This window comes from Salvelinus alpinus, chromosome 3 (genome assembly GCF_045679555.1).
Source record: "Salvelinus alpinus chromosome 3, SLU_Salpinus.1, whole genome shotgun sequence".
Lineage (NCBI taxonomy): Eukaryota > Metazoa > Chordata > Actinopteri > Salmoniformes > Salmonidae > Salvelinus > Salvelinus alpinus.
The window spans coordinates 37,999,468-38,010,330 of NC_092088.1; the positions used below are offsets into that span (position 1 = coordinate 37,999,468).

At 42.3% G+C, this 10,863-nt stretch overlaps 2 long non-coding RNA genes across 2 annotated transcripts; one reads left to right on the plus strand and one right to left on the minus strand.

Annotated features, from left to right (window-relative positions):
* On the plus strand, positions 1 to 632 carry LOC139570642 (uncharacterized). The gene is made up of 2 exons (XR_011674132.1): positions 1 to 166; positions 323 to 632. It is a non-coding gene; the product is annotated as an uncharacterized lncRNA (long non-coding RNA).
* Positions 633 to 7,720: 7,088 nt separating this feature from the next.
* On the minus strand, positions 7,721 to 10,636 carry LOC139570643 (uncharacterized). Its single transcript, XR_011674133.1, has 4 exons — positions 10,502 to 10,636; positions 10,206 to 10,259; positions 9,476 to 9,550; positions 7,721 to 9,369 (listed from the first exon to the last, which is right to left on the minus strand). It is a non-coding gene; the product is annotated as an uncharacterized lncRNA (long non-coding RNA).
* Positions 10,637 to 10,863: the final 227 nt, after the last annotated feature.

Sequence of the window (10,863 nt, forward strand, 5' to 3'; positions counted from 1 at the left end):
AGAGCAAAAACCAAGCCATGAGGTCGAAGCAGAGTGTAGTTGTCACACTTAGTTCTACATACATTTGTGTGGCTCAAATTTTGGAACGGATGGTATACGAGGTCGCTCTGTTTGCGCGAAGTATATAGCGGCCTTTAGGAGTCTTGGGCTTGGCTTACTTGGTCTGGTAAGTAAGGTAATTTATTAATCAGATACAAACGTATGTATTGTTGATTTTAGCCTGGCTTGAAAAAAGAGGAGGCTGGATTTGGAACGGCGGTGTGTTTCAAACTTGTGGATTAGCCAACTGTGATCTGCAGATGTCTTTATTCACAAATTCAAGGCTGAAGGTGGCTGTGCAATGACCGGGCTGTGAATGGTGGAGACATGATGGAACAGGGGGATGAAAGCGAGGAGTTTGAGGACTGTGAGGAGAACCTCGTTAAATATGTCAGGACATAGCAATACGAGTGGTCCAGGAGTAGTTGTGGGAACCACAGTACTGTTAACAGTGGCAACACGTCATTCAGGGTTAGCCCCACATGTTTAGCAAAATAAAAGTGCATGTTTTGCATTTTATTTTGGCATTAATGTGTCAAATATCAGTTTGCAAACAATGTTAAAAAAAGTGAGTTAATAAAGCCACATATGAACATGGTCTCTTTTTTGCTTTCTTAAGGCAGCTCCAAAATGCAGGTGTTTCAGCCTAGCTCAGTGCTTTCTGAGGTGGAGGGGGCAGCCAGAGGAAAATAGAGAGCGTAGGGGTTGGTCATCTTCTCTAGTTGTGCTGTGATTGTTCTGTCACTCATGGGGACACTACGTCATCGCAAAATCTACAGGAAGAGCTAGAAAGTTCAAGCCCCCTTGTGTGGTGCCATGGAATTACATTAGAAAGTGCCCATCCAAGAAGGCTCAAGGTCATTGGCAACAGATAAAATCACATATCTACCGTAGCTTTGATTGGACATCATACTTTCTAAAACTTAGCAAGCAAGCTAGACAAGCAGTCATCATGAATCGCGTCAACAATCTACTGGCAAATCCTTTTCAATCCTCGTCATATGAAGAGAAATTATACATACTGTATAATGTATCGGTGCTCATCGGCCATTGAACATAAACATTACACAAGTTGGAAATCACAACTTCAACAAGGAGTGGTTTGGAAGGAATACGTGGCTACCTGCAAAGGAATCACTATTTTGCTTCCCTTGCCTGCTATTTGGTGGAGAGGGTGTGTGCTCCAAGTCTGTGTTTAAGGGTCTCTTTTCCAGGCTTAAAAGGACTGACGACCTAGTTTTTTTTAGTAGTTCCCAGTTGTCTTGACAGCACCATAAATCCAGAGAACGCCAGATGTTGTTGACGTTTCATGACAATTTTCCTGCAAGAAGGACCGCTGTGCCACCTTGCTGTTCAAGTGAGCACAGCACAATGTTGAGTCATAAATGTATTGTATGCTGCTGCATAGATTATGTAGTATGTAATGGAGATATGTATACTGTAGCTAAGAAAGTAATATTAAGTAAATGTTGTGTAGTAAACTGTTAGTAGACAATGTGGCTCACCCTAATAATCTGGTACCTTTCCCCCTCATAACTTAGCCTACCGTTCTGACTTGGTGGTGCACATGTAGCCTATAGCCTGTTTTAGAGAAATGTCATAATTTAATATTGTAAGAGCTTTCATTGTCTGCTTAAATGCCCCCTTTACTTATGCTACAGTTCTGACTTGGTGTACAGGGAGAACACTGTAAGAACGGCCCATATTCTGAATTCTGTCGTTGTACATTTCAAAAGTGTGGAACAAATAGACAATGTCTTAATTGAAATTACGGATTGCCTCTTATCCGCTCATCGTTCCTTTTATGCCATCGTTTGTACGTCTCAATTGTCAGTAGAAACCACATTTGATTAAGCAAGTCAGCCATCTTAGGTATGTTTTTTAAAAAGGCAGTAAATGAGGCTGAACTAATTGTTTTGCCACCAGAAACGACTCGGTGGTAAGGATTTTCTTTTTAAATATATTTTTTACCTTTATTTAACTAGGCAAGTGTGAGGGAAAATGATGTATTCACTTTATTTGTTGGCTATGTAACAATGATTTACTTAAGATATTTCTGTCCTGCTAATGCTGTGTTTTATGGTCTCCACTCTAGCACCCTGCAGCCAGTCTGGGTGTTGAGGACATGGGTTCTACTAGAGAGAGCTTGAAACTGACAATTGACTTGTGTTTGTCACGTCTGCTCCCGCTCTTCCCTTCCCCTGGCGCTTGAGGGCGCCAGATTACCATGCATCACGCACTCCTGCCTTCCCTCGTCACGCGCATCAGCGTTATTGGACTCACCTGGACTCACTTATCTCCTGTTAATTTCCTCCCCTATATTTGACAGTTCCCCAACTCTGTTCCCGGCTGCTGCATTGATTGTCTTAGTTTGTTTGCTGACACTGTGCTTGTCTTATGTTCGTCATTTATTAAATGTTACTCCCCGTACCTGCTTCGTCTCTCCAGCGTCAATATATGTGACAGAATGCAGCAGCCACATACGAAGCATCGGGGAGTACTGGCGTTCCGGTTGGAATGGTGGCAGAAGCTCTGGGTCGCCACCGATGGAACCGGGGAAGTCTAGCCAGCTCATCAGGCTTTCACGCCCTAGCTGGCTCGGTTTCCTTGCCCCGGTTGGCTCGGAGGGCCCATCCCACGTCGGGCCTCAGCTGGATCGTCAGTTCTTGTTCGCCCAGCTGGTCCAGGAGGTTTTGTCTTTTGTTTTGTTGGTGACGTCGGGAAGGATCCCGCCGCCGATGGAACCAGGGGTGCCTAAGCCAGCCCATCGGGCTTTAATGCCCTGGCTGGCTCGCGGTTTTCCGGCTCGGCGGCTTCCCGTCACACTCCACTGGATCATCGGGCTCCCCTTCTACTGCGGGATCGACAGGCGTCTTGCCTCAGCCGGCTCGCCAGGCTCTCACGCTCCTGCCGGTTTGTCGGGTTTTCACGCCCCAACCGGCTTGCCCAGCGCCCATGTCTCGGCCGGTTCGCCCAGGTGGGACGTCGGGTGTCTTCACGAGAGGGAGGGGTACTGTCACGCTTGAGGGTGCCAGATTATCCTGCATCACGCACTCCTGCCATCCATCACGCACACCTTCCTTCCCTCGTCACGCGCATCAGTGTTATTGGACTCACTTACCTCCTGTTTTATTTCCTCCCCTATATTTGACAGTTCCCCAGCTCTGTTCCCCGCTGATGCATTGATTGTTTTTTGTCTTAGTTTCTGTTTCTGTTTGCTGACACTGTGCTTGTCTTATATGTCCGTTATTTATTAAATGTTACTCCCCGTACCTGCTTTGTCTCTCCAGCGTCAACTCATGTGACAGTGTTGGTGATAAAAAGCTAGCATTCTATAGACATGTGGTGTGTGTGACTCCAGATAGAGAGAGCCTGGAAGAGTTGAGAACAATGCCTCATTGTCTCAGTTTACCAGACGCCAGGAAGACAAGTAAAAGACCATCCTGTGTAGATAACCAAGGTGGCTTATGGGAAGGTTAGAAGTGACTGACTAAGCAATCTTGGTATCAGCTATATAAAAACTGTGCATCATCTGTAAAGGCTCGCAGCCTAACAGTCAATCAAGACTGGTGGCCTGATGGTCTCATTATTGCAATAATTAATCGATATTAAATAAAGCTGATTGTTTGAAGAAATGACCAAGTCTCTCAGTACTGAATTTCCACAACACAAGTCAGTTAAGTACAAATTCTTATCTTCAATGACCGCCAAGGAACAGTGGGTTAACTGCCTTGTTCAGGGGCAGAATGACAGATTTTTACCTTGTCGGCTCGGGGATTCGATCCAGCAACCTTTCGGTTACTAGTCCAACGCTCTAGCCACTAGGCTACCTGGTGCTGAAAAGAGAGCTCTGCTGTTGGGACAGCTTTATGTAGGCCCTAACATTTTGTGGGCACTGTTTATTAGTTATAGTGCAATTATTGTATTTAGTGTTGTGTAGTGGCTTTGCTGGCATGCATAAAAACATGTTTTATTTTAGTTTGCCCCACCAAGATTTACATGCTAAAATTGCAAGTGTAAAAAAAAAAACTACCTCGCAGCCAGCGCAGTAGCTATGAGCAAGGGCAAGAAGCAAAGCAAAGGAAACTTGCTTTGAGCCCCAAGACTACAGTGGTGAGTAGGGCTACAGAGCCCGACTTTAAAGTCTATATGCGGTGTTCAGGTGGATACGATGGGAAGATCAACGCTCAGACTGTCAGCAGCATTAAAATCTCAACTCGGGGAAATAAATGCCCAAGTATTTCCGGATGGCAATGTCCTTCTCACATGTGCTTCCGAAGAACAACGCAGTAAGGTCTTAACCCTCACGTGTGTCCAAACAAACCGTAGTGTACCAAATATGGTGACCAGAAGTGGAGTAAAGGAGTTATATAGGCAATGGAGTTGCTACCGAGGTCAATGATGAAGAGTTGAAATGTAACCTTGTTGGTGGGACTGTAGTTAAAGTAAAGAGATTCCAAAATGGCTGTGGTGAAGACCAGGTGCCAAGCAACACTGTAATGATTGGATTTGAAGATGATCTGCTGCCCGAATGTGTACATTTAGGATTCATGAGCTTCAGTGTGAGACCCTACATCCCACCCACTATGCGTTGCTACACGTGGCAAAGGTTTGGGCACGTTGCCACCTACTGCAAAGAAAAAGTCTGGTGCCCTAGGTGTGGTGGGAGCTATGAGTACAATCAATGTGTAGAAGGGACTGAACCGAAATGCTGCAGTTGTGGTGAAAATCATAGTGTGGCATATGGCGGCTGCCTCGCCATGAAGAAAGCAAAAGTAATACAGCATTACAGAGTGCTTGAGACACTTTCAGTAAATTTGCCAGTCATGCAGGACGACTCTCTCCTGACCATAGATAAATTGATTTTTGTAAGCCTTCTAACAGAAATAATAACATGCACTAGCTTTGTTGAGACCAGGACCGAGAAGACCCAACTTACAGTCTCAAATGCCAGGAGGTATCTAGACATGCCAGAACTCACCCATGAGTTAATCAAACAGATCGTAGAAGAATATAGGCCTTCATGCACAGGAGCACACTTAACACATCCAGGATAAATGGGCCTACGGGTCCTGCAGTGCAATGCCAGGAGTCTCATTTCCAATGGACAAGAATTTTAAAAAAATACATAGAAAACCAGAACATTAAACCAGATGTAATACGTATCCAAGAAACATGGCTTCCTCCCACCTTGACTACAACATTTCTGCTTATGTCAGAATGGAAAAAGACAGACAGAATGGTCATAGCGGAGGATGTGCTACCTTTTTAAGAGATGGCCTTGCATACAAAGAGATCCCCACTGTCACTCCCCTGGAATGTATAGTAGTGGAAGTATGGATAAATGTAGGTGCTTTGGTGCTGGTAAACTTTTACAACCCATGTATGAATCTTTCACAGGAAGAACTATAGAGGGTGGTGGTGGTGGGCACCAGTCACAATATAATATTGTGGTGTGGTGATTTTAACGCACATGACATTCTGTGGGGAAGTTTGGCAACAGATGGTAATGGTCGGGTGGTAGAGGATGTCATGGAGTCCTGTGACTTAGTCTACCTAAATGACGGCTCAGGCACCCAAATTAATGTAGCCACCTCAACAATGTCTTGTATAGATCTTACACTGGTATCAAGTAGGTTAGTGGGAATATGTAGATGGGAAGTCCTAGCTAAATCCATGGTAGGTAGTGACCATTTTCCTATATCATGCACTATTAGGTAGTGTGAAACAAGGGGTTGGTAACAACATGGTGGTGCTTCCATAGAGCCAAATGGGAAGAGCTCCAAAACAAGGCCAATGAAGAACTTAGCTCTTTCCCTAAACGAGGCAACTCTGATCAATATAATGAAACTCTAGTACCCAGTTTAATGAGAGCGGCTGAAGAATCCATCCCAAAGTGAGTGCCATACGGCTGTCAAGGACAGAAACTGAGCCTTTAAAGCCTTAAAAAACTCACATACTGTAGGTTCACAAAACTAATAGAGTATCAAAGAAAAAGAGCAATAGCAAGAAGAATCATACAGGTGGCAATGGTGACTTATTGGAGAAAGTAATGTGACAGCATTGGCCGGGAGACAAACATAAGGGACATGTGGGGAATGATCAGGAAAATGAACGGCATCAATAGAAGACGGACCATCCCGACACTAACATCTGACGAGAAAACTGCATGCACAGATGAGGAGAAAGCAGAAATGTTAGTGCAGGCCTTTGCGGGTATCGACAACACTGCTGCATCTCTACGCCCAGAACACCTAAGAAGCAGGGAGATCATGCTGGAGACAAACTCAACAACACATCAGAGGAGGGCCATTAACACCAACCTGTTGGACGCAGAATTTTCTTTAGCTGAGATGAAGGTGATGAAAGCAGCTGGCTGCTCAAGCCTGGGACCAGACCGTATATCCTATGAAATGTTCCTACACCTATCAGACAATTCCATACAAATGGTTCTCAGATTAAATTTAGATCTGATGAGAGTGAAATATACATTCATAAGTGGGTACCCCTACGAGTACCCGGTTAGACATCTCATTGCATTTAGAGCTTTCTTTTTACTATAATAGTATTTGTTCTATGTGGTGTTTCCATGTTAGTGTGCTGTCAAAACCACATCCCTAAAAATGTAATTACTGGAACCCATTTGCTGGTCACGTTTGCTGGAATGCTCTTCCCGGTGAAAAAGAGAGACCATTCTTCCACTCCTGTGATCTTCCTGTATTTTTTGTGCCACAAAGGAGACATTGCGGCTTCTCATCCATATTGCTCCGTCAGCATACAGTGATGTCTTAATTCTAGGTCCGATAGAGTCAAAAATATAATTAAACATAATGTTATTAAAAGGGCTGGACTGATCACACTTTCCTGGGCGGTCCCATTCTCCACCTCATGACTGGTTGATGGAGTTGAACCGATCAGTTATTCAATTTCCCTCCTATACCTAGTAAATGTAACTTCATTAGAAGTTCTTCTCGCCACAATAAGTCATAAGCTTTTTTGTTGTTGTCAAAGAAGACAGTTGGCCTGTGCTTTACGGATACTGTATACGTTTCTAGGCACATTATTCCATCTAGAGTGGGCCGACCTTTTCAGAATCCACTTTGACTGCCTCGTAACAGATTTCTGCTCTCCAGGACATTGGACAGTCTGTCTGTGACCATACGTTAAATTAGTTTTACATGTGTTTGAGGTGAGAGATATTGGCCGGTAAGCAGTTGCAGATGATGGGTCTTTTCCCGGTGTAGGGTACTACTACAGCGTGTTTCCACCAAGCCATTACAGTCAACTTTCTTTAGGTCCCGGGTCACATGGGGGTGCCTGGGAATGACAGCGGCATAAGGAGCACTACATGACGACATCAACGTCATAGTTCCAATGTCAAAATCTGAAATAAAGTCACTCATTAGAATCAAAATCACAGACAAATGGCAAAAAGGAATGGACAGAAGGGGAAAAAGGAGGGCATCTATACTCCATTCACTCAATCTACAATAACCACAAAAGACTCTCAAGACAATCAGAAACCATAATCACCAGTCTGCAAATAGAACACAATGGCCTCAATCACTCTGTCCAAAAGATAGGAAAACACAACACAGGTTCAAGGCCTAACTGTCCAGCAGCAGAAACTACAGATCACATCCTCCTTCACCGCCATAAAACCTGAACGAAGAAGAAGAAATGTTGTTGATCATGTGATTGAAGTTTTAATCCCCATTCCAAAGTAATTTGATCATTGGGTTATAATTCTGATTTGAAAATGCATGCTGACCCACTACACCTACGATATATTGACAATAAGAGTCTTGCATTGTTCTGTATGTTGTTTCGCTGATGCACCTCCATTCTCCATCTCTCTTGTTCTGTAGGGTGATATTTATCTACTTGGCGGAAGGTCTTTGGGTGTATCCTCTCCTCAGGCTCCTTAGCACCTCTGGTGTGTTGGGGTTATTCCTCTTCAACATAACGGTAGTGAAAATGTTGACCTTCTGAGACAGACCCTGAACAACTGCATCTGGGGAGTGACCTCAGCAGGCTAGAGCCATGAAGTCAGAAGTAGAAATGCCGTGCTAATGTTGTAAAAACCTCTCTTATTACTTTGGGAAATGGCAAGACAGTTACTAAAAGGAAATGAAACTCCAGTGGAGGCTGCTGAGGGGAGAACGACTCATAATCATGTATGAAATGGTGTAAATGGAATGGCATCAAACCATGTGTTTGATACCATTCCAATTATTCCGCTCCAGCCATTACCACGAGCCCGTCTTCCCCAATTAAGGTGCCACCAACCTTTTGTGAATTCAGCCCATGTTCCTCTTTCAAACCACCGGGGCCTGATACATTGTTGTCACTCCGATTTCCCCAACATACCTCAAGAAATACTGTATGTGTATGAATAGATATTGCACACAGGGTCTTGGGATATGTACTGTCCTCTGACAACAGTTTCTAACTAACAAATCTGCCTCTAAGATATTGTGGGAAAACAGTGATATGATACTCTACCAAAAGTATTTAAAGAGATTGAAATTACTTCAACTTATGATGTTTGTGTTTCATGAAGATAAAGTTGTTCTTTTTAAAATAAATGTAATCAGCATACCACAATTGAAAAATAGAACTCAGTTGATCGGTTTAGTCCTTTTCTACCAGGAAGTTATCACATTTTCAAAACAATAATTTTCCACTTTCTAATTCTCTGGCTACAACTTGACCAAATGAGAATATGAGTATACACGAGGTGCTAAAATATCTTACCAATTGTTTTAACTTTTTGTCTTGAGATTGTAATATCATTATGTTTCCAGAAGCTGTATAAACACTTTTATATCGTACATATCTGTTAAGTGGAAATCATGAACAGTATGTGAGCTATTATAGTCTCCAACGCCATGCAGCTGCGAACCACAGTTCCTACAATTCTACCCATTTTGCCATGGGGCAAAGACTAATATATGCAGTTTTACAACTAATCATTTCATTATTCAATAATTAACGAATAAAATAAAAGGGCAGCACATCACTCCAATGACAACTGTGGGCCCATGAGTGGATCCTTCTTCATTCTCACATTGTCTGTTAATGTTTTTTGATATTGGTGGCTAGCTTGAACTTGCGTAGAAATAAATATTTTCCACGGTACCAATGTGATTGGCTCCAGAAATAACTGTGCCGTACATTTCCTGGTGCATTTCCTGGTGTGTGGATCCTTCAGGAATTGCTACCACGCAGGTCCCTGTAGTCCCTGAGGTGTTGAAGATAATTGGGGTCTGCGTCTACCAATCCAACCGACAGGATTTTGGCCAACAAGTGATAGTCTTGTTCAGTTAACTGCAGAAGAAACTAATGTCAATTGATGATATTAAAGGATATATGAACCAGTTTTATCATCTAAAGTGTGTTATCAGAATATACGTGGCCTGCATCATCTCCGCACCTTTTTCTTGTTGGCTTCCTTGTGTTCAGGATTTTGAGGATTTCCACCTTTATTTCTGCGCATCAAAGCATTTCTCTGTGAAAAAAGGTTACATGGACTTTTAGAATGAAGACTAGTGAACTGTGATTAGGACAACAATAATAATTTTACAAAGCTATACTAATTTCAAAATGAGGTCACACTCATGCTATGGGCCATAAATGGCTCTGTCTGTCATTTATCAAAATATGAATCTCTTTGTTGTCAAAACAGGGAACCATTTCCAAACATTTGAGCAAGCTGACACAATACATCCAAGTGTTGCATAATCTGACGATTAAAAAAAAACACACCAGGGCACTTTCAGTCAGTGTTAAGTCAAGGAATTATAAAGGTAAATGGTAATGCACAATACATGATTTACAGATGTGTCAATTAAGGCCCCAATGATTACAGGAGAAAAAATTTAAAGATAAAAATGTTCCAACAGTAAAATTGGAAGACACTGAAAATGTGTAATCTGAAAACCTAGAGTCAAGATGAGGTTGATAAGGAATCCTCTTCTGGTTTACACTTCCTTCTTAGGAAACATTTCATTTGCATACCCCGGAGGTTTCAAGAAACAAGTAGGGAAAATTATACTTTGAGAATGAATTATTTTGGGAGGGCATTAACAGCAGTTTTAAATACAATATCACTAGTTTTGGTATTGGTAGTGAAACCTGTGATGTAGGAAATAAAGAGTACTCGCCTCTTTTAGGCCATTTGAAAAGCATATAATGATGCAAATGAGGCCAATGGTAATCTGTAAAGGTTTAATGGAGAAGAAACATTAGGTCAACATTTTATTAGGTCAACATTTTATTTTCCCACATAAGGGCCTAAGCCTTGTTATGATGAAGGATCTTAAAGAAAAAATACAGGTTGCACAATAGTCTAGCACTGCTTACCAAATCCAGAATAAAGTATAGGTAATACCTAGTATGAACTACAATAGGAAGCTCAAATAAAAGGTCCTTGTTTTTTGAGTAAAGAGTTTGAACTTACCCCTAATATGTACAACATGTGTCTCTCTCTGTATATCCTTCCTGTGAGGTGTGTGAGGTCTTCTTATCTTAAATGAAGTGAAGTTTCCTGCTCCTACGCTTTAACAGACTACTCTCTCAATGTGAAACTCCTACAAATAACCAGTAATACAGGTTTAACCACATTTATTAGGTATTGTTAAACCACAAAAGGCTCTAGTTATGCGTAGTGAGCTGGGCTATCACGTAAATAAACGTCAACTGATTGAATCAGGGTTATTTAATGACACACTCAACATAGCTATTGATTTTTTTTGAATAGGCTACACCTAGAAACAATGTGTGCACAAGGTTAGGCTAATGTTATTTTGTGGAAAATCTGCA